General features: G+C 38.2%; 1 pseudogene; it reads left to right on the top strand.

Annotated features, from left to right (window-relative positions):
• The first annotated feature begins 20862 nt into the window (after nt 1–20862).
• On the top strand, nt 20863–24071 carry LOC133723048 (uncharacterized; annotated as a pseudogene).
• Nucleotides 24072–25474: the final 1403 nt, after the last annotated feature.

Consider the following 25474-nt stretch of genomic DNA (forward strand, 5'->3'; position numbering starts at 1 on the left):
AGATCCCCATAGAGATACGTAGTGACCACATTCGTAAGCTGCATGATCAGTTATTTGGAAACTACCAAACTGACAGGGTAGTGGAGTGCAATGACATCCATTACGAGAGAATATATCTCATCGTAATCGATTCCAGGACGTTTTGTGAGAAGCCTTGCGCCATAAGGCGAGATTTCCATCTCTTTTTCTCATCATGCTTTCTAACGAAGACCCATTAGTCAATAGGTTTTATGTTTGGAGGTGTTGGCATCACTGGCTCAAAAAACCTTCCTCTTCGTTAGAGAATTCAACTTAACCTGGATCGCATCTTTCCATCTATGCCAAATTTCTCTACTTTGGCATTCATTCATCAACGGAGCATGGTTTGATATTATCGGACTCAACAAACTCATGCGCAACGAAATGCACAACTACATCATCAATTATGATGGAGTTTCTATCCTAAGTCTCATGTACACTAGTGTAATTTTCATAGTGCTCTATATTCTCAGGAATAGGTTCTAACGTTGAGGTGTCCCCCAATGATAACCATAATCCGGAAAATTCTCATGAGACGGATTTTGAGTCTTGATGATCAAAGGATTGGAATGTGCCGAAGTATCCTTCGAACCCACGAGCCTCCCACGCATCCTAGCTGGGGCCATGGCCTATAACGCCAAAGTGCCACTCTCTTTGGCTTTGGCGCCATGCCTAGCTCCATGTAGGGTGGCGCTACGTCCTCTCGTAGGGACGTCCATCCTTGCAGGTATGTTTGCAGCATATTTGTGTGATCTCGTCACTTTAACGGGGATCGAGATGAGACACAGTGGGGACAGGCCACGACAATTCCTGTCGTTCCTGCTGAACATCTGTGTTCTTATCTCCGCCTAACGACGGGAAGACTGTCTCATCAAAGTGACAACCCGTAAATCTAGCGGTAAGGAGATCGCCTTGCAAGGGCATTAAGTGGCGGACAATTGTTAGAGTCTCAAATCCAACGTAGTTGCCCATTTGTCTGTAAAGACCCATCATAAAGCGCTGTGGTGGCGCAATTAGCACATAAATGGCACACTCAAATATGCGTAAGTACGATACTTGTACCCAGTCACTAGATGTAACGTAGAGGTAGATTGAGTGGCGGTCGTAGAAGAATTAGCATAGCTACATGTGATATTGCATCACCCCAAGCGAATATAAGGAGATTGGTGCACATTACCAATGTCCTGACTACCATCGTAGTCATTTCTGTGAGACAATTTGGGTGTGTTCATGAGAATATGATGTCCAACATCAGTCCCATTGCAATATCCATCGAAAGTCTTCGATGCAAACTCTCTAGTATAGTCAAATCCAATTAACTGAATAGGATGATTCAGGGAGTGCACCCGTTGTCAAATGATGTGCTAGGAGTGTAGCATAAGCAGCATTACAAGTGGACAATGGCACAACACGTGACCAGTGTGTTTGCGTGTCAACCAACATCATGAGATATTTAAACGTCCGCAAGTTGGTTGAATCAGTCCATAGAATCCCCATGGATTCTATGTAAGAACAGAATGAGTATTTTCATATCCTTTGCATAGGATGGTCTCAGTCCTAATTTCCCTAGGGAACAGGCTTTGCAAAATGAGCGAGAGGCTTTAAAAGCAACCAATGAGGATTGTGGTTGGGCCTGAGCGTCTGAAACACTATTTGAAGCAAAGTTGGTGATTGCAGCATCACCTAGGGCGCCATAACCATGATGGACGCCATCCATGGCGTCATGGATAGGGAATGTGCCAGCCCTAGGCTGGTGGTGGACGGTGGTGGTGCTAGAGGCAGTGGTAGCGGTCACACTTAGTCCAAGAATCAACTTTTGATTCATACTTCATTTCGCTCGAGAGAATGGATGTCTGTGCGAAGTCTTTAGTAGACGGATCATCATATCAGGACCAGGATGACCTATCCTGTCGTGACAAAGCCAATATGTGTCTAAATCGAAAAAGATCTTTTCTCATGACTTTATTGGATTTAATAGCTCGAATAGTGACATAGAGTCCACTAGAGAGACACATAAACTTCTCTAAGATGCATATTTGTTCGCAATCATTAGAGGTATTGCAAAGGAACTCATTTTCGTTCTTTACATGCGTTTTCGCATGGAATCCGTTGGCTATTCATAGGTGCGATTTGCCCTAGGAGTATAGAGAGTTTCTGTGACAATAATCAAGGTGCCATTTGACAGGGGGAACTAGGGCTATTCCATGTCCTTGAATTAACATTGATGGCCTGGCCATCGTAGTCACAAAATAATATGCTCAGAATCAAAATGGAGTCAAAATGAAAAGAACTCGAAATTTTATTCATAAGCCAACAGAGTACAACATTGTCTCTTAACCATTAGGAGAATCTAATCCAAATGCTAGCTAATGCAAAACAAAGGTAGTTGTTTGACTTCTTTCGGTAACTCCAAAATAAATATGACCAGGTGAGTAGAGAGATATTGGTGGAGCAAAGCTCGCTTAAGTACCACTTATCTCAAAACCTTCCTAGACATCATACTCATTTTGGATGAGCCTATGTGAAGAAAAACTAAACCAATGGCATTTACTACAAAGTATATGGCAATTGCCTATTACATCTCTTGGAAAAATAAAGACTTAAACAGAGTTGGCGATCTATTGATCCCAACCAGATTTGTAGTCTTTAACCCTTCACTCTAGATCATCTTCTTGATCTTCTTGTTCCACATCGTGAGCTTCTCTTGCTTTACAATATGCTTTGTAGGCGGTGACAATTTCTTCACGAGCTCTACAAATGTATGCCCAATGACCGGATACTCCACATCGAGAACATACATCTCTTTGCTCAGACTCCAGTGATTGAGGTGCTTTGAAAGCGTCATTTAGATGACTCTTAGTGTTGGTGGCACCACCAACATGGCCAAAGGCGTTTCCTCTCTCTCTCTTTCCACGTTTACCTCTTTGGTTCTGTCTTCGCCTATTTTTGTGGTTACCTTCCCAAGTAGAGCAATTATATGGATCAGAACGTCCAGAAGTATCCCTAACATTAGGGTTTCGCTCTTGGCGCCCTCTCTTAGGAGCGCGACTATAATTGGATTCCGGAATATGCTCTGTTTCCAGGGATCTCGAATTATAGTTCTTCACAAGGATGTTGTTATGCTTTTCAGCAACATTCATATCTCCAATGAGCTCATGAAACCTTGTGATCCGTCTTGCAGTAACTTCGATTCGATAGTTCTTAGCAACCATCAATGCAGAAAGGGGAAGGTAGGGAGAGTCTTCTCAATCAACATCGCATTTGTGATCTCTTTACCACAGAATTCCATTAAGGATTTAATGCGAAGTGCTTCCGAGTTGTAGTCAAGAACTGACTTGAAATCACAAAAGCGGAGGCTATGCCATCTCACTTCTAGGTCAGGAAGGAGGGAGTCATGGACGTTGCCAAATCTTTCTTCGAGTGAGACCCACAGCCTTCTGGGGTCTTCTTCATTCATACACTCGTACTGGAGCGAATCATCCATATGACGAGTTATTAGGATGATGGCTTTCGCCTTATTTGCCTCTAACGCTGCTCTATTTGCTTCCAAATCTTGAGCTTGCTCAACAGTTAGCACATCCTGGCTAGGCTCGAGAATCGTATCCAGGATTCCATCGGCCTTGAGATGCTGGCGGACATCACGAACCCACCTGTGATATCCAGAGCTAGTTGTTTCCAATGGAGCAAAGTCCAATTTGTTCAGGTTACTCATCCTGAAAGAGAACAATAAATTAGGGTTAGTTTCGGAGAGAAAAAGGCTACCACGAAAAAAAAAAATTCTGAGCGTAATCACTTGCAAGAAATTAGGAATTTCTGAGCGTAATCGCTTTCAAGAAATTCAATTCCAAGAGATATTGGATTAGATCGAAACAATGACGTAAGTGGTCGATCATAAATTCTCTACAAACTCTAAGTTTGGATATCTCAACAAGCTCCAAGCTTGGAGTGAGCACAAACCCCCACAGTTCGACTTAATTAGGTCTCCCCTATGATGAAGAAAGGGGGGTAGAAGAAGGGAGTTTGCAAGTCCTCGAGAAAAAGAAATAAAAACTTCAAAAACGAGAACTTTTAATAAAAAAATACCTTGAAATAGGTCGCCGGAAAAGTGGCAGGAAAAAGTCGCCGGAAGTGGCCGGAAAAAGTCGCCGGAAAGTGGCCGGAAGTCGTTGACCGGGTTGCTGATGTGGCAGATCTGCTGACGTGGCAATACTTGCTGACCGGTCTGCTGACGTGGCAGTGGGCCTGCTTCTGGGCTGTTCACGGGCTTGGGCCGCCTCTTGTTTCTTCTCTCTGGGCCACTGACTTCTTCTGGGCTGCCTCCTTTTTTTTTCTTTTCTTCTCTCTGCCGGTTCAAGGTTCAGCAGCAGTCAGGTGGTCGGTTCACATACTTTTAGGCCGGTTCAGGGAAAAAAATTTCCAGTTCCCGGATTCTGGGATTGAGGAGCTACTGGTGATTAAATTTGGTAGCAATTGGAGGTCTGGAAGTTGGTGAACCGGTGGAATATTTGTTGCGGATGGTTTGGAGATTCTGGTGGCCGGTTCAGTAGGTTTTAGGTCGGTTTTGGTTGTTCTGCCGCCGGTTCTAGACTCCTGGGGTGGAGGTCTTCAAGGTGTGCGGCGGGGGCCGAATGGTTTTCAAGGTTTTGTATTCTGATTTAGGGTTTTGGCTATTAGGTTTTAGGGTTAGGACATCGTGCTGATAACGTGTTTAAGGAAAACTGAATTGTGCTTTCATTGATAATAGGGGTCTCTTTATATAGAGGATTACAAGCATAGAGATAGAGTTGTACATGGAAACATAATCGTACATTGATTGGATATCTCCTAAGATTCTCCGAGAATATCTCTAATATAAACCCTATTTTAACTAGAGCAAGTAACCTCGAGTTTGGGCCAGACACATATTCTGGATTTACTTGAACAATGTCCTAGTTTCTATTTTTATTTTTATTTTTTTGATGACCTTGATATCCTAGTTATTTATGAAAGTTAATATGTACGTAGATGATTACACTGGCTATCAGCAACAAAATTTCTGATATCATGTGACGTTTATAATATTTATTTCCCTATATTATGCTATGCTTTTCTCTTTATTCTATAGTATTTAGGTATGTTTTTTTTATTTTAGGTGTTTTTATGGAGCAAAGGAGAAAATAAAAGAGAAAAGAAGCATGAAAAGCAAAATTGGCAAATCTACCTAGTGCAGATAAGTCAACTTCGACAGAGCACTGAGAGCAGCTTAGAATGAACGAACCAGATAATGATCTTTATATTGATGGAAAGCCTCGGATGTCTAGTTTCTAGAGTTCTTTAGTTTCGTGGATATCATATTTCTAGAAAAAGTTATGGCCAATTCAGTACAGGAAGGTCAAGCTGCGTGTGAATTTGATTTTTGAAGAAAATTTATGTTTCGAGACCCAAATCATACCGGAAAGTTCAAGAACGAGTTTGTGCTTCACACACTAACTTATTATGCACATGTGGCGCAGATGATGGATAATTAGATGAGGTGGAATGCTTCCATTGGTCTTGCATATGTACACAAATCAGAATATTCAAAGGAAACCCAATTCAAGAAGGGTTGGTGGAAGATGGGCTTTCTCTACGCCCTACCTCTCTCGCATAGCCATTGCTACGACTTCTTCCTCCCTTTCATTAAATTTGTTTTGTTTAATTAGCATGTCAAACTAACTCTATTGTAGTTAGGGTTGTTTTGAAGACCCGGTTATATGAAAGTCAGACTTACATCTTAATTGATTTACTATCTTTTGTGAATGGTTGATTGCTTGATTGATAGATAAATTTTATTTGCATATGTTTTAAGGAGGCATCATAGAGTATATGCATGTAATTGTAGCTAGAATTAAGAGAGCATCTCACCTAACAGTTTTGCATCTTAATTTACAAGTAGCAACTGCTATAGACAATAGTAAAATCAATCAACTTAGGCTTTGAATAGATGACGTTTCCATACTTGCATGAGTCTAATTAGTGGTCACACTTTCACTTATGCTTAATGATCTTGATGTGCCGTAGACAACTTGCGTTTCGTATATGTTTATTGCATGTTTAGAATGGTTTTTATTAGGTGTGCTTCACTTAATTAGGGTATTAACGACTTAAGGAAAGCACTAAGGATTAATGCATGCGTTTCACTGTTTCTACTTGACCATTATCATTCAGTATTTGGTAAATAACTTCAGATTCACTTAGTCTGATTTGCATGTAACCGGTGGTAGAAAGCATGTCCCTAGCTGCCCTCATCTCATTGTTCACAACTCTAAATCAATTTCTTCTTCTTTATTTTCTATTTCGAAAACCCTAAAACCCTTTTTTCTCTTTGCATTTTCCTTTGTTTATTTTCTTGTTTTGTTAAAATGAACTCTTGCATCCCTTCTAGTCCTTGCACGAACGACCTCTACTTATTCTATATTACGACTACATCTTCATGAGACTTAAATTGTGCGCTATTTTTAGAGTACCAATTTCCCTTGTGGTTGCTTTCGTTTTCGTTAACTTGATTATCAGAAAACTCGTAAGATATCTCTTGCTTAGACTTTTTTTTTTTTTTTTGTGCTAGAACTAGAGGTTTTTTTATGGGTAGCTTTCATTCTAATGATGCGTGGCTTTAGGTGAGCTCCTATTGCATGAAGTAACCACCAGTTTCAGCCCTACCATGAAAATCGACAATCTTACTCCCACTCACTTCCATTGAAAAATACTTCGCAAGTACTGTAAGATCAAATATGGACATAACACATATCATCATAAAGTAATTGATGATTAGCTTAATATCAATCCTAGTTTAACATGGATACAAACAGTGAATCAATACTAGTGACTTAATGAAGCAGTGTATCAATTCATTAAGGATAGTAATCCATTGCTTAGTCTACAAGAAAGGCTACAAGTTGTGATACATTAGGAATCTAACAGTGAAACCTAAACCGACAAGGAATGCTTTAATGGGAAGCTTCTTGAGGTTTAAGTCTCATATATATACAGATGAATTGGTCCCTGATTACTACCACGACTATTGCATATTGTTCTGTCCATTGAGAAGCAAGTTGGTAAGTAACAGAAGACCACATTCAGTGATCGAGTTAAGCAGTTGCATAAGATGGAATCCATGTCTGTTATTGCTGAAGGTAAGCCTTAATCCTTTTATGATTGTTGTGCATATGTTGTGAGCATGTAACTATGGTTTTACAATTGGTATCAGAGCATAGGCTCACAAATATGAAAAATCGTTTTAGGGTTTTGCAAAACAAACATAATTTTTTTTTTTTTTTAAGGGTTTTTTGCTTTACGGGTCAAGTAATTGATCAGGTTACTGACCAAGTCACTGGTCATGTAACTGGTCAGGTACCTGACCAAGTAAGTAACTGACCAGGTAACTGACCAAGTAACTGGTCAGGTACCTGATCAAGGTAAGTTACTTAAGTCGACTGCTGCATCTGGTTAATTATAAAATTCACGCTTCCGCTATGATTTTTTAGCAGCAAATTGGGGAAAAAGCAAAAACAGGTTTTTCTGTGAAAATTGTTTTCGATTCATAGCATGATAATTAAGTTTTGATTGTGCCCAAGAACCCTAGTTGCATTCCCGGCGTGCGTTAGGCTAGAGTAGATGGTGACCGGATGAAATTTACAATTTCTTGATTGTTCTGTGGTTTCTTGGAATCGAATCAATTTTGGTTATGCTTGAATATGCATGTTGAATTGATTGATGATATGGTATTGTATCTGTGATTGTGTAAAATTGTATGAAGAACAGAAATCTCCCAGATTTTGTTTACACGTTAAAGTTGACAGATACAAGAGCTTAATTTTCTTACAAGGATGAATCTGGATAGAATGTAAAGTAAAAGAGCTCATATGTTTTGTGGTTTTCTGTTGGCATAAGTGATTATGATGCACAAAGCATCCTTCATTGATGTTGGCAGAAAACATTGATCAGGTACGTGTAACTGGTCAAGTAACTGACCAAGCAACTGACCAAGTAACTGTACCTGATCGAGTAACAAAACTGAAATTGTGTTTTGTGTTTTAAAACTATGCTTCAGTTTTATCTTCCAAAGAAGTGGTTAAGTATGGTTTTAGAATACAAAACAGCAGTATGCATGCTTGATGAAAATAAATACGGATACTTAGAAATTTTTCTTCTGTCTAAAGATGTGGATAAATTTCTTTGGATAACTTGTTTTCATTGAACATGGCATATTGATAAAGAACTCCAGGATATTAAGTTTCTGCTCAAAAGTGATGCTTAATATTGTTTTTGTTATGGACTGACATGAATGCAAGTATGGTTGTTTAGGTTTTCTGTATGTTCTTGTTTTGGTTACTTAAAGCTAAATAAAACACAGAAAACTTAAACATATTTTCTTTACAAACTGAGAACTCACTCGAATTTTTGTTTTGCTCCTTAGGTAACTCTTACATGAACTTGAACAGTGTCTTGATGTTAACTGGAACCAACTATAGAGCTTGGCTAGACTCTGTGGAAAATTATATGGGAATGCATGAGAACATAGACTACTGCTTTACTGAGAATAAGCCTGAAGAGTTAAATGAAAAGAGCACCAAGAAAGATACTGACCTTTACAAGAAGTGGCATAGATCCAATAGAATGGCTAAGAACCTCATCAGAACATCTATGTCTAAGACTGTCAGGGGAAGTATAGAAGAGCCTGAGCTAGCATCAGATTTTCTGGAACTCATAGGTGCTAAGTTTAAAGAAAGTGAAAAAGCAGAAGCAGCTAGGCTGACTAAGGAGTTTCATGATTTGAAGTACATGGGTTCAGGGGGAGTTAGAGAGCATATTATGAAGATGATCAATATAAATGGCAGACTCAGGGAACTCTTAATGGGGGTTAGGGATGAGCAAGTAGTGCATTATGCACTACATTCCTTGCCTAACAGTTTTAGTCATCTTAGGACCAGTTACAACTCTCAAAAGGGAAACTGGACTCTAGATGAACTTATATCCATCTGTGTGGATGAGGAATCTAGGATCAAGGAAGAAAAGGAACCTGCTACAACCATTAACCTCATTGAGAAGCCTAAAAGGAAAAAGCCCCAGAACAAGCTCAAGCCTACCAAAGCCATAACTAAGAGTTCAACAGCTGCAGTGGCCAAGGAAAACAGGCCATTCAGGTTCAAGTGCTACTTTTGCAAAAGAGTAGGACACATGAAAAAGGACTGCACTGGCTATAAGAATTGGTTAGCCAAAAAGGGTAAGATTTTTTCTAATACAGTTTTTTCCTTAGAAATTAATCTTATAAATGTTGAACCACAGTCTTGGTGGATAGATTCAGGCTCACCTATTCATATTACTAATTCTTTGCAGGGATTCATAAGGAGGAGAATCCCAAAAAGTGATGAAGTGAACCTGTGTGTAGGCAACGGCATGAGAGTGGCAGTCAAGGCTATTGGAACCTTAAAGCTCGATTTAGGATTAGGAAAATTATTAGTTCTGGACAATGTTTTTTATGTACCTTCCATGAGAAGGAATTTGGTTTCAGTTTCTCTTTTAGTAAAATCTGGTTGTAGACTTGTTATGGATAGTAATGGAATTCTTATTTCTAAAAATTCTGTTCAAATTGGTTCTGGTGTTATTATGAATGATTATTTACAGTTAAATTGTTCAATGGCTCAACAAGAAATTTTACTTGTTGAAAATAACACCAACAGTACTAGCACTTTAACAGGTGTTAAAAGAACCAAACTAAATGAAAAGTCTGCATTTTTATGGCATAGAAGACTCGGCCATGTTTCAAAAGAGAGACTGAAAATTTTGGTGAAAAACAACATCCTAAATGAACTTGATTTTTCTGATCTAACAGATTGTGTTGAATGCTTTAAGGGAAAAATAACTAATACTAGAAAGAAGACTGCATATAGAAGCCAAAATTTATTAGAACTCATACACACTGATATATGTGGACCATTTAGGCATCAAACTATCTGTGGGAATGTGTATTTTATCACATTCATTGATGATTTTTCTAGATACAGTTATGTTTATCTACTTTCAGAAAAGGCACAAGCATTGAAAGCTTTTCAAATCTTTAAGTCTGAGGTAGAAAATCAACTAGAAAAGAAAATCAAAACAGTAAGATCAGATAGAGGGGGTGAGTTCTATGGCAAGTACACTGAATCCGGCCAACAAAAGGGTCCATTTGCCTTGTTTTTGCAAGACAATGGAATTAAAGCTCAATATACAACACCCTATAACCCACAACAGAATGGTGTTGCAGAGAGAAAGAATAGGACTCTTTTGAACATGGTTAGATGTATGATGTGTACAACAGGTTTGCCTAAATTTCTGTGGGGTGAGGCTTTAAAAACTGCAAATTATATTTGCAACAGAACACCTAGCAAAGCCATAGAAAATACTGCTTTTGAGCTTTGGTGTGGCAGAAAACCTAGTCTTCATCACTGCCATGTTTGGGGATGTCATGCAGAAGCTAGGATTTATAATCCAAGCTTGAATAAACTTGATCCTAAGACAGTTAGTTGCTATTTTATAGGTTATCCAGATAAATCTAAAGGCTATAAATTATATTCTGCTCATCATTCACCTAGAATTTTTGAAACACATCAAGTAAAGTTTCTAAGTGAAAAAGTTCACAATACAAACCTTGAGGATTTAACCTCAGATTTTGAGGAAATTGTGTCGGATGAGAATATAAGTGTTGTATTGCCTTTAGAACAAGATGTCGAGTCACTGGTCGAGTAACTGACCACGTAACTGTCCCTGATCAAGTAACCGGTCATGTAACTGGTTATGTCACTGACCAAGTAACTGTACCTGGTCATGTAACTGACCATGTAACTAGTCAAGTACCTGTCACTGGTCAAGTCACTGACCAAGTAACAGTCGCTGGACAAGTAACTGACCATGTCACTGGTCAAGTAACTAACCAAGTAACTGTCACTGGTCAAGTAACTGACCCTGTAAATGATCAAGTCCCTGTCAACCCTCAGCCTAGAAGATCACAGAGAGCAAGAAAACCAACTTATGGGGGGGAAGATAGTGACTACATTGTTTATCTGCAAGAAGCAGAAATTGAAATGGACTGTGCAGAGGACAATGATCCGACTACTTTTAACCAGGCTATTGAAAGTAATGAATCTCACCAATGGCAGCTAGCAATGGAAGCAGAAATTGATTCCATGAGCCAAAATGCAGTTTGGGAATTAGTTGAACCTGACCCTAATCAGAAACCTATAGGTTGTAAATGGGTTTTCAAAACCAAAAGAGATGCAAATGGCAATGTAGAGAGACATAAAGCAAGATTAGTTGCCAAGGGTTTTACACAGAAGGAGGGCATTGATTTTACTGAGACTTTTTCTCCAGTTTCTACAAAAGACTCGTTTAGGATAATCATGGCTTTAGTGGCTCATTTTGATATGGAGCTGCACCAAATGGATGTTAAAACAGCCTTCTTGAATGGTGAACTAGATGAAGTGATTTATATGAAGCAGCCAGAAGGTTTTGTGCAAGCTGGAAGTGAAAACTTAGTATGCAGGTTAAGAAAATCAATTTATGGCCTTAAACAAGCTTCTAGACAGTGGTACAAGAAATTTGATTCTGTGATTTCTACTTTTGGATTTACAGAGAATCTTGTTGATGAGTCTGTTTACTTGAAGACAATTGGGAACAATTTTATTTTCCTAGTACTCTATGTCGATGATATACTTTTGGCTAGCAGTAATTTTAAACTGCTTAAAGACACCAAGAGTTTTCTGTCAAAGAATTTTGACATGAAAGACTTAGGAGAAGCATCCTATGTACTAGGCATTGAGATTAAAAGAGATAGAGCACATAGACTACTTGGTTTGTCTCAACAGAATTATATTACCAAAGTTTTGAAGAGATTTGGTATGGAAAAGTGTGCAGCTGGAGAAGTTCCCATGTCCAAAGGTGATAAGTTAACCAAGAAGCAGAGTCCTAATAGTGATGTTGAGAAAGAAATTATGGAGTCAAAGCCTTATGCTAGACTTGTAGGAAGTCTCATGTATGCACAAGTCTGCACTAGGCCAGACTTGTCTTTTGCAGTAGGGATTTTATCGAGATTTCAATCTAATCCAGGCCATGAACATTGGGTAGCTGGGAAGAAAGTGTTGAGGTACCTGCAGAAAACTAAAAGTCACATGCTAGTTTATAGGCAAGTGGAGGATTTGAAACTCGTTGGATTTTCAGATTCTGATTTCGCAGGGAACTATCCAGACTCCAAGAAGTCAACTTGTGGATATGTGTACATGCTAGCAGGAGGTGCAGTTGCTTGGAAAACCATGAAGCAAACACTAGTTTCAACCTCCACCATGCAAGCTGAATTTATTGCAGTATATGAAACTGTGTGTGAAGGACTTTGGATCAGGAATTTCTTGATGCAGACCAAAGTGTTAAGTCACATTGTGGCAGGCACACTTGTGATTTATTGTGATAATGAAGCAGCTGTTTTCTTTAGCAAGAATAGTAAAAGATCAAATAATTCTAAACACATTGATTTAAAGTATTACAGTGTTAGAGAAAGGGTTAAGCATGGTGAGATAGCTGTTTTGAGCATTGACACGAATTCACAGCTAGCAGACCCCTTCACCAAGGCCTTGTCAGTAGCAGCATTCCAGAAACATACAGCCAGCATTGGAGTTTTAGCTGATCTAGATGCTTAGGTTCAGTAGAGAGTTAATCCAGTTGGAGCAATTTAAATTTCTAAGGTTTTTGAGTTCTTGTATTTTTAGTTGTGATCTTTTGACTTTATTTATCACAACTTGTTTGTAATGACAGATTTTATTATTATCAATAAACTTTTGAGGTATTTCCAGTTATGATTTTTTTGCAGCTTTATTGTTTTATTTTGGAAATTATCATCTTGTTTTGAATATCATACTTGCTATCAGATGGCTTAAATCATGTGAAGCATGATGTTAAGGTTCAAGCAATATTTTTTAAGCCATCAGTGTTCAGTAAATTTGCTTGAGTTTCTGGTTTTAAAAACATAAAGTAGGACCTAATATATGTTTACTTGTTGATACACATTAACATATATTGTATCACTTCTGGTTGAACATATGTGGATTGCAGAAGCTTATGTTAGTGGTTTTGAAACTCTGCATTTTTGTTAAAATGTATACTGTTTCTTGCTCTGCATAAGTAACTGTGATCTGACCATGTTGGAATGGATTTTCGATTTGAGTTTGTTATCTGGCGCGCACTTCAGTAAGTTAAGTAGGTTTTGATGTTTTCTGGTGCAAATCATCGAGCATGATATGTGTGAGTCCAAGGGGGAGATTGTAAGATCAAATATGGACATAACACATATCATCATAAAGTAATTGATGATTAGCTTAATATCAATCCTAGTTTAACATGGATACAAACAGTGAATCAATACTAGTGACTTAATGAAGCAGTGTATCAATTCATTAAGGATAGTAATCCATTGCTTAGTCTACAAGAAAGGCTACAAGTTGTGATACATTAGGAATCTAACAGTGAAACCTAAACCGACAAGGAATGCTTTAATAGGAAGCTTCTTGAGGTTTAAGTCTCATATATATACAGATGAATTGGTCCCTGATTACTACCACGACTATTGCATATTGTTCTGTCCATTGAGAAGCAAGTTGGTAAGTAACAGAAGACCACATTCAGTGATCGAGTTAAGCAGTTGCATAAGATGGAATCCATGTCTGTTATTGCTGAAGGTAAGCCTTAATCCTTTTATGATTGTTGTGCATATGTTGTGAGCATGTAACTATGGTTTTACAAGTACACCATCAAATCCAAATGGTCCATAACTTCTTCTATTGCTCATGAAAATAAGTTTTGTGATATAGGTCGGCATGATCCAAAGTCTGATATAATATCCATGAACTGAAGTCAAATATTCGTCATGATAATCAAGCTCGACCTGCAGAGTCAAATATTCGTCATGATAATCAAGCTCGACCTGCAGTGATAAACAAAAACTTAACTTTCAGGATTAAGTACCATGGCTTGATGGAAGGTGTGGACTAACCTTAATTGTATGTTTGGGACTGACGAGGATGGGAAAATCTGCACCATGCTTGTCTGACCAAACTGAGCTCCCATTAATCATATTCAGTATGAATCCAACGAATGCCCTTAACATCTGCGTGTATTACCAATAGCCTCACTGTTGAGTGAACTCCATCATCCTAAATGCCGTGAAAGCTGATTCCGATGGTTGTAACCTTTCCTTTAATTAATGAATGGTTACTCTTCCAAAAGGCCCAATTGATAAGGGTTTCTTTTCCGATTTCTAAAAACTCTAAGACATGCATGCACGCACATGGAATCAATAACCTCCAACTCTACTTAGGTATGTACAGAGAATAAAAACAAATTAACAATATGTACACACACACACAGAGGTTTATCTATATATAATTATGGGTTACCATATTTTGATATCACCAGGTGAGCAAAAGAGATGGATCAGGATGTTAGCAAAGAGCAATTTACTGAAATTGAATACAATCGCTCGCGCTTAGATTGATACAGCTTTATCAAAGTAGATTATGAGTATTTATGGGTTGATCAGGGACATATATATGGGTTTAGACATTAGAAAAAGGATGGGTAGCCAGACACTTCTGTACCATACGTGTGGATAATGCTAAATACTCTGTTTTCCACTACAAATGGATCGAATAGGGGCAGGCTCAGAAGAAAAAATATAATGAAACTAATCAAATTGATCATGCTATCCATGCTATGATAGTATTTGAATATCTTATCCAATGTTTTAAAATGCTGAGGTGTAACCCAAGGCGTTTTTTAGAGAGCCTTACCAAGGCGTTAGCCTCAAAGAGAAAGGTGTAAGCCTTAGGTATAATATATATATATATATATATATATATATATATATATATATATATATATTATTCAGAGCGGAGCTCCGCTTTGAAATTAACGTGTGAAAACTAATGACTTCTAACAATACACGATTGAGAGACTTGATTTTGGCGTCCAAGAAGCTTGATTTTGGCGTCCAAGCCGCTGTGCAGCGTTTCTTCTTGGACGCCAAAATCAAGTCTCTCAATCGTGTATTATTAGAAGTCATCAGTTTGCTTCTTTTTTCTTTTCTTTTTTCCTTTTTCTTCTTCTTCTTCTTCTCTGGGCGTATGCCTTCATCACGCGTTTTGCGCCTTTTGCGTGCGCTTTAACCGCCATGCTCATACGCTTTTTAAGCCTTTAAACCTTCCCATCAAAACTGAGGCTGTGTAACTATGAAATTAAGCCTTTCATGCCTCAGGCGCGCTTTTTAAAACACTGATCTTATCCAGCAAAGATTCTCATATTTGCTCTTAATTAGGTGGCCCTGTTTACTAATTATTTACCTCTCTTAACTTCTCTAGGTTGGAATATCAAATATATATGCATGGATACAAGGATCGAAGAAGAAGCGTTGTGTGTGTAGCCATTTTGGAATCTTGATCACAAGTGAGCAGTAATCAGCAGAGAACGATTGTGTGAATGAAATATTGAATGTGTGCTGTCACGCCCCTATTTTTAAACACACTTAAAAATTAATATATATAATCTCATAATTATACATGCATGATGATTTAGCCATCAATACAAAATACCTGGAAAACCTTTTCCTTTTAAACCAAGTACATACTGATGCCCTGAACCCACTATGTCAATACAGATTCGCTCCGCAGAGTCAAATATCACACAAGTTACGAATTAAATTGCCACGACAATATAATAAGTAAATGCCCGTCAGAGCTTACTACAAGCGGAAGTCTTAATCACGGTAAAGTCACAAAATTGGTTTCCTACCGTAAAGCTGTTAGCACGCTACCTCAGTTTCAGCCACGATTATCCTGACCTGCAGGATTAACCCTACACCATTGAATAGTGCACCGAGTTGCCACACAACAAACCTGGTAAGCTTATAAAAGCTCGTATGAGTAAACTCAAATACAACAACCCAAACAACTCACACAAATCACGGGAAAAACTCACATGTTCCAATTAAGGAAACAACTCCCGTCCATCATGGACAATAAAAAAAAGAATATACTCAAGACTCTCTTTTAAAAACTCGTACTCATGAATCACACGTAACCTCGCTGTTACCGCCATGAGATACCACGGCGGACAGACTAGAGCTCTAACTAATCGTAACTATACCCCGACTAAGGGCATGGTTCTGATAACCCACCCTCGATCACATTTCGTGATCCACGATCCTCAACTCTCAAGTCTTTGGATCCATGGTATAAATACCAAAACATTAAGCAAGTTGCATTGGACCCAAAATGTTACACAATCCCGATCACCATCTCTGACCTCTCGGTACAAAGACCAAAACATTAAGCAAGTCACAATGAACCCAAAATGTTACACGAATCTAAAATAAAAGATTGATCCATATCAATTACTGCCGGTACAAGACCCACATTTAAATAAGTCACCCGTGACCTAAAAATGTTCCACATTACACAACACTTTTCAAAACAATAGAAATCAACTCTTTCCACAATATATTGTTTCCCGAAAAGCCACACCCCAAAACAATAATATGATGAACGCACCCACAAATATTGTTTTATCACAACAAATCCGCCAACACACACACACACACACACACACACATATATATATATATATATATATAGGTAGACATTCACTCAGGAATGCTACTAATACCAACTATAGTTTGCAGTTAACTAAATAACTCTCAACACGATAAGGTAAACTCATTCGTAAATGAACATTGTGAGATTACTCACCTCAGAATTCTGTTGTGTCTTCTATACAGAACAGAGTAATCACAACCTCAAAATATATGTCTAGGGGTCATCATTTAGCCAGTGGGCCTCGTGGGCCGATGGAGGCCCGCAGGGCCAAAAGCCCGGCCCGGCCCGCCAAAAAGCCCGTCATAGGCCCGGCCAGGTGGGTAGAGGGCCGGGCTTGGTTTAGGGGTTTGAAACCCGGCCTGGCCCATAGGCCCGGCCCGTAAAAGCCCGCAAACAAAAAATATTATATAAATAACACACAGAAACTCTTGTGCAGAACACCCAAATACGCTGAATTACTGGGAACTGCTCGGATAGAATTAGAAGCTGTAATCTATATGCACGGAAATCCCCATGTGTCTAGTTTCTGAGGAATTTTACGGTTTATGATTCCGACTTTTCTAGAAGCAGTTATGGCAATTTAAGTGAAGGCAGTTCAGCTTGAACGAGAATCTGCAATACAGAAACTGTTGTGTAGAACACCTGACTTTGCTGAATTACTGGGAACTGCTTGGATGTAATTAAGAGTTGTACCCTATATGCATGGAAATCCCCATGTGTCTAGTTTCTGAGGAATTTTACAATTTGTGATTCCGACTTTTCTAGAAGGAGTTATGACAATTTAAGTTAAAGCAGTTCAGCTTGAACGAGAATCTGCAATACAGAAACTGTTGTGCAGAACACCTAACTTTGCTGAATTACTGGGAACTGCTTGGATGTAATTAAGAGTTGTACCCTATATGCACGGAAAGCCCCATGTGTCTAGTTTCTGAGAATTTTATGGTTTGTGATTCCGACTTTTCTAGAAGGATTTATGGCAATTTAAGTGAAGGCAGTTCAGCTTGAACGAGAATCTGCAATACAGAAACTGTTGTGCAGAACACCTAACATTGCTGAATTACTGGGAACTGCTTAGATGTAATTAAGAGCTGTACCCTATATTCACGGAAAGGCCCATGTGTCTAGTTTCTGAAAAATTTTACGGTTTGCGATTCCGACTTTTCTAGAAGGATTTCTAGCAATTTAAGTGAAGGCGGTTCTGCTATGACTTTTCTATAAGTCATACAACTTTAAAGAGGCAAGTTGGTATAGGCCAATGTATTGTAATTAAAATTGAAAATTTTATCTTATGTCCACGCACATCCATCGATGAAATATTTACAAACGTGATGTAAAAAAATAAGCAAGTTTTGCGGTCATCACGCCATCGGTCAATCAAGAAAACATACATGCGACTACGGTTGACCAATCCGATCGGGTTTGAAACTATGGTGAAATTGACTAAATTTTTAACCACACTCATAATTTATTGTAATAATCACATCCAACGGCCGGTTTTCCCATTTTCTTTGAATTGATAGAGGTTGCTCTTTGGAGTGTGTAATATATAAATATAAGTTTATAAGAGTAACTAGGTTTGACCTAGTTGATCGAATTCAAAACGGGAACCAAATTGGCTGGATTTTTTACAACCACCATAAAATATTACAATCTCTCTATCAAACGGTTGGTTTTTCCAAATTCATTTTCCACTTCATGGTTGCTTTAGAATGAACCTCAACATTTTAAATGTAATGTATAAGTCATACAACTTTAAAGTGGCAAATTGGTATAGGCCAATGTGTTTGTAATTAAAATTGAAATTTTTATCTTATGTCCACGCACATCCATCGATGAAATATTTACAAACGTGATGTAAAAAAATAAGCAAGTTTTGCGGTCATCACGCCATCGGTCAACCAAGAAAACATGCAAGTGACTACAGTTAACCAATCCGATCGGGTTCGAAACTATAGTGAAATTGCCTAAATTTTTAACCACACTCATAATTTATTGTAATAATCACATCCAACGCCCAGTTTTCCCATTTTCTTTGAATTGATAGAGGTTGCTCTTTGGAGTGTGTGATATATAAATATAGGTTTATAAGAGTAACTAGGTTTGACCTAGTTGATCGAATTTGAAAGGAAAACCAAATTGGCTAGATTTTTTACAACCACCATAAAATATTACAATCTCTCCATCAAACGGTTGGTTTTTCCAAATTCATTTTCCACTTCATGTTTGCTTTAGAATGAACCTCAACAATTTAAATGCAATGTACAAGTCATACAAATTTAAGAGGCAAATTGGTATAGGCCAATGTATTTGTAATTAAAATTGAATTTTTTATCTTATGTCCACCCACATCCATCGATGAAATATTTACAAACGTGATGTAAAAAAATAAGCAAGTTTTGCGGTCATCACGCCATCAGTCAACCAAGAAAACATGCAAGTGACTACGGTTGACCAATCCGATCGGGTTCGAAACTACGGTGAAATTGACTAAATTTTTAACCACACGTATAATTTATTGTAATAATCACATCCAACGGTCGGTTTTCTCATTTTCTTTGAATTGCTATATGTTGCTCTTTGGAGTGTATGACGTATAAATATAGATTTATAAAAAATTAGTGTCTTTAAAAATTTATTTATCAATAAATTAGTATCTATATATAAATATAGATTTTTTTTGGTACAATATAGAATCATAGATCTGTTATCTTTGGTTGTATTTGATCATTATCCAATGAATTTCCAAAGCTTGATTAAAAAAAAAAAAAATTGTGTCTTTAAATATTTATTTATAAATAAAGCCCGCAAGGCCCGGTCCTAAAAAGCCCGCAAGGTCAAGCCCGGCCCGGCTCGAAAAAGCCCACAAGGCCCGCTTTGTATGGACGGGCTTGGATCCTTTGATTTTTAATAAAGCCCGGCCCGGCCCTCCATTATTTAAAAATATAGCAAGGCACGGCCCGGCCCGGCCCGGCCCGTTGACAACCCCTATATATGTCCAAGAATACTCATCAAGTACCTAGTCACATACGGTCTCAACTTAGTACACAAATCACAAGCGATTAAAGTCTGAAACCCCCATTTTGAACTAAAATCCCCATAAGTAACGTCAATCGAGGAGAAACTTCATTCGAGACCACCCCAAAGTCTCCGGTACACTTCTACAATCACTATATCAAAACCACAAGTCGATCGGACAATTGAATCCACACGGATCGAAAACCGAACAGTTCGAAATCACAAAAACCCCAACATGCTCATACGACACTACTAGAAATCTGTTCATTTACATCACATCATTTAAATCGGTCATACTTGCCCACGATGTAAAAAAGAAATCTAACATCGTTTTACGAAAATACTGATTTAAATGTATGTCATTAACATCAGTTCTTAAAATGACCGGTGTTAAAAATTTAGTTCGAAAATTTGCGGGAACCTATTTTTGCAAAAAGCGCTAAGTGTTTTAATGAATTCAAAGGCGCAGGGACGAAAACTTAAAATTTTCACACTTAGAAAAAAAAAAGCACCCGGCCCGACCCCAAAACCAAAACACAAACCTTAGGCGGCCATACTCGAGCTCCTCACAAAACTCGACTCTGAATTAACCTCCATTCTGGACCCATACTCGAGCTCCTCCCAAAACTCGACTCAGTCGAACTCGCGGCCATTATTACCCTCGTCGATCGCCTCCTTCATCCAGTCCTTCATCTTACGCGCCTCCCACTACGACGACGTCCGCTGCTGCCCTTCGTCAACTGTCGCTGCTGCCCTCCCCCTGCCAAACCAAGAATGTCGACGCCGACCAAGACGCCCTCACCACGCTCAAGCTCATCTGCAACCTTCGCGGCGTTATCCTAATTAACTCTCTGCTCCGCCGCGTTATCCTAATTACCTCTCTGCTCCGCCCTCTTTCGTCTTTCAGTTCTTTGAGCCCATAACTCCATCTCGATCTGATACCCCGATGATTACTCAGATCTCCTCCTCGTCTCCTCTTTCCATCACCTCCTTGAGCTATTTTCCTCTCTAGATCTACCAAATTCAGCATAATACAATGTTAGGAATTGGATCTAATTAGTGGAACCCCAACTGGTCCAACCGACCTCCACACTTTGTTTGCAGATTCCGGGTTCTTCCTGCTCTCTCTCCGTCTCTTTTGATTTTTATTTCTTTTTAGAGTCTCTGAAAGGTTTTCCAAAAAGTTACAATCTTTTCTTGTGTTTCAGCATCTGCTTTGAGAGAGAGAAAGAGAATCAAGAGCCAATCGATTCATAGGAGTAAAGCCCAGGAAGTCGATTCTCCGCGATCGCCGGAGCAGATAAAGAAAATCGCATCAGATTTACAGGTTTCTGCAGAAAAAGTATATACTCCGAATTTGTTGCATTTCATGCTTTAATGGTTTTTATTTTTGGATAGTAATTGGGGATTTTGCAGTTGAATCAGAAAATTGATCGGAAAATAAACAATGTTGCATTAGTTCAGTGGTGTTTGTATGCAATTAACTCAGAAGAATTAGTGTTTTAGTCAGCTGAGTAGTTCTATGTTTGAGTATGCTTACTTCATGGAATGTCCTTTTCTTGCATGATTTGGTTACCTAAAATATGTATTATAGCTTGTTCAGGGTGGTTCTACAACAGTCGAAGCAAAAAGCTTTAATCGTAGGAAGCAGTTATCTCCAGTTGTATTTTACGGGTCTCCACATGGTGTACCTCCAAAGCAACCATCAAGGTTGTTGCTGCGAGTGTTACGTGAGATACGTGTTGAACTGTTGATCTCACTGCACAGAAACGATTGAGCTCAAGGTATGTGTGTAGTTGTTCTTCCAGCTTTTACTGCTTTAAGACATTTTCTTCTGGCTTTTACAATTTGACTTGACCCTTGTTTTTAGTCGGTTTAGGAAGGAAGTATGGGCTACATTTCCAAGGCAGGAGGAAGCAATGCAGTTTGCCAAACGGCACGAGAATGTTCACGTTTTTAGTTATCAAGATCACTTTAGTGGACAAAGAAGGTTCCTTGTTTCAAGTTATGATGAGTTTTGGAGAAGGTTTGCCCTTTCTATGTGTTCTTCTACAAATATATGTACTTTATCGTTATCTGAGGTATTCTCTTCTTGATGTATTTGTACTGTTTGTCTTTAATTTCAGGTACAAAATTATGGAGTCCAAGTTTCGTCACCATTACGAAGTCATTCATGAGGTGACAATTTTTCTTTCTTTTCATTAATAAAAGAAAGTGTGAGTACCATAGTCATCAACATTAGATGCTTTTTTAGGCTGTGGTTCCTAAAATTTTGTATGCATTGTTGTCAGGGTTTACCATGCCACCTTTATTTTGACCTGGAGTTCAATAAGAAAGACAATGGAAACAGAAATGGAGATGAAATGGTTGATCTTTTAATATCAGTTGTTTTTGAAGCCTTGCTTGAAAAGTATTCTATTCAGGGGAACATGGAATGGATATTGGAACTTGATTCCTCTACTGAAGGTACAGTGCATGACTATCACTTGGCTGGATATTCGTGAAATCTTATAAACAAATACTATAATTAGGCGTTATTAGGCTTTTATTTTCCATGTTACAACATAAACGTATGTTATATATTGCAATTAGGTTCATTATTTGCTTGGTTTTTGAAACTCGTTGTTGTATTTGTGCCCCTGTGCAGCAAAGTTCTCTCGTCATTTAATTATTCGCATTCAGAAGACTGCTTTTAAGGACAACTCACATGTAGGTGCATTTGTCACCGAGGTATGTGTTGATGAAGATGACCAAAATTTTGTGCCACTTCTCTTCATTAAGGGAAATTAATTGAGTCTGTAATTTATCATATATTATGATCATTAATTCTCATTCTTTCCTTTTTTTTAATTTATATTTGCCAAGTAAAAATATAACAGAGATTATAAGCAAGAAGCAAATTCTACATTGCATATAGCCTCCTTTTCTAGTGATGAACAGATAGCTACTTCATTTACTATGGTTCTTTCATTTACTTTTCCCTATAGAAATACCAACTCTTGTCACTATATGATGACATATTATCAGATATGCTCACGGATATCAAGTGCAAAAGAGAGGGATTGAAGATTTGAGAATTTGTTTATTAGAAAAGATTCAAGCTCTGCAGACTTTAGTCACCTATTTGTGGACACTGCTGTGTATACCAGGAATCGTTGTTTTCGTTTAGCTCTATCATAAAAGGCAGGGAAGAATTCAGTGCTTCTACCTGCTGGGCGCTTCAAAGCTAAGGACATGATGGTATGCTACCCACCCTTCTAAATGGTATCTGACACCTGGCCTTTTCTTACCAATGTTTTGATATCTAGTGCTTCTTTAACTATGATATATCTTATGATCAAAGTTATGGTTTCCAACAGCAGTCTGAAGAGGAGATGTTCATGGCGTCTTTGATCTGCAATTTGGAAGTTGATTGTGAGAAGCTTCTAGTCTGCAAATTTGATCTTGATTGTATAAAGACCCTGCATTTTGATACAGAGGTATATTAGAGTTCAGACGTTTACTTTTTAGTTTGATTACATGCCAAACTTCTCGAGTCTTGACATTTAGTTTGAGGACAATCTATAGCATTTTTATACTTCTTTAAGTCGCAATATATCGTATTGACTAGATAAATTCTTTCTTATGCAGGTCAACCCTAGTTTTGGAAAATCTTACAGTTGGCCCCAAAAATTTGCATTGAATGGTTGCACCAGTGATGCTTCAGCAACATACTTCCTGGGGAAATCTCCATTTCCAGCTTTGGATGCATTTGTAGAATTTGTTGCTACAATTGGAAATGTCTCAGGTGCTAACTTGTAGCCTGCTTTAGAAATATTTGTTCTTCTTCTGTCAAATATATAACTTGCTGCAATTCTAGGTAAAATTCGCAGCTGGTATTGGTTCTCAGAGTTTGGACTCAACCATGACAGCATGTCAAGAAACAGATACTGTGAGCGAATTGGCAGACAGCACAAAAGCAATCATGGTAAAGCCTATACATTGTATCTTATGCAATCATGATAAATTCTTCAAGAAACAGATACTGTAGCATGCATATTCTAGTAAATGAACAGAATTCTAGTAGTGATATTAGCTTGTTTACCCAATCACTGTGCCTTATGTGTTGTTTATATATTACTAGTGGGCGGTAAAGACGCGGAAGTCATATAGCCAAAATCAAATTGACGAGGTGCGCATTGAAGTGGCTGATTATATACAGAGTTTGATGTAGGACTGTGACTGCCAAGATGTTTTTTGAGTAAGGCTAGCTAGTTTTGGCTTTGAAGCAAAGCTTGGTGTGGAACTTTTGTACATTGTTGCTCATATTTTTCCAAGCTTTGTTTTGTAAGTTTAGGGGTTTATTTTGGCCCATTATGTTGAATCATGAATTTGGAAAGAACATTAATGGAAAGCCCCTAATTTTGGATGATGAAAAATGCAATTTTTTTCCCAGCAATAGCTAAATGCAAACTTTTCACATCATGCTTGTCAAAATGAAGTGAAGTGTATTAAAGCATAATAAAACAGTAATGCCAAGGAAAACGAAGTCTGTTGAGAGATTAGAAATCAGTATCAAAAATGAAATCGATGTCCTATGATTATCAATATATCGAATTGTAACTCAAAATCGATGTAATCAAAACTACTGCACATCGATTTCTAATCACCAAACCGTAATCTTCAATGAACTAACACATCAGTTTGAATAAACATAGTCGACGTACATAATACCGTTGAACATCGGTTTACTTAATTGAAAACGATGTTCAGTCTCAAAACAAACATCATTTCTGAATAAAAACACGATGTAGAATAAAGATACAGACATCGTTCCTAGGAAAATAATGTAGCAACCTACATGTAAAAATGGCCACGAACAAACAATACTCATGGGAACTGATGTCTACAAGTGTACTGGACATCGCTTCTGGAATACAAATCGATGCAAATGTTCAAGTAGGTATTGTTCGACATATACTTTTTAAAGCATAAAATCTGAAAATATGAAGAATTAGACATACCTAACATACAAAAATATGATGATTATAACGATTATACATCGATTTGTTTTTTAGAATCGATGTTGGTTGTTGTCTGGGACATCGGTTGAAAACGCGCTTATACTGATGTCTATACTTTTCTCTACACCCACTAAGACATCGGTCGAAAATTAGTTTAACATCGGTCCAGAACCGATGTCTATGAACAAAATTCTAGTAGTGCGATCTCCAAAAATTATGTATTATATATCGAAATGCTCGTATCGACGAGTAGATGATATATAAAACCAGAAAATGTCCCTTACATGGCTGGAACTCCGCCAAAGTACCTCCATAGGCGGTGGCGCCGTCGCCGGGTCAAACTATCTTTCAACTGATTTTCTTGATCACGTAGACGTGGGAGAGGTACGTACAGCCTCAAAAGTGGTCATGATATGTATTATTCAATCTCTTTTAATTAATTGTATATCTATGATTTGGTATACCACTCATATATGGGAAAACTAACATTTTTTTTTTTTTTTTTTTTTTTTTTTTTTTTCAAGGCTAACGTCGGTAAACTTATCGACACAGAGAACGCTCCCCTAGGGTTTGCGTTAGCAACTAAGCAATCTTCAATGGAGATCCTTGCTTGGAGTTGTAGGGGATTGAACAATGACCTTGCTGTGCAAGCATTGCAAACCCTGATTCACCAGAAGAGGCCTTCGTTCATCTGCTTGAGTGAGACTAAGATTAACGACTGGGATTATATGAATGGGTTGAGGCTGCAGTTAGGGTTTCTCAATTGTGAGGCTGTTTTCAGCGTTGGGCAATCCGGCGGTATCGCTC

This window comes from Rosa rugosa, chromosome 7 (genome assembly GCF_958449725.1).
Source record: "Rosa rugosa chromosome 7, drRosRugo1.1, whole genome shotgun sequence".
In the NCBI taxonomy this organism is placed as follows: domain Eukaryota; kingdom Viridiplantae; phylum Streptophyta; class Magnoliopsida; order Rosales; family Rosaceae; genus Rosa; species Rosa rugosa.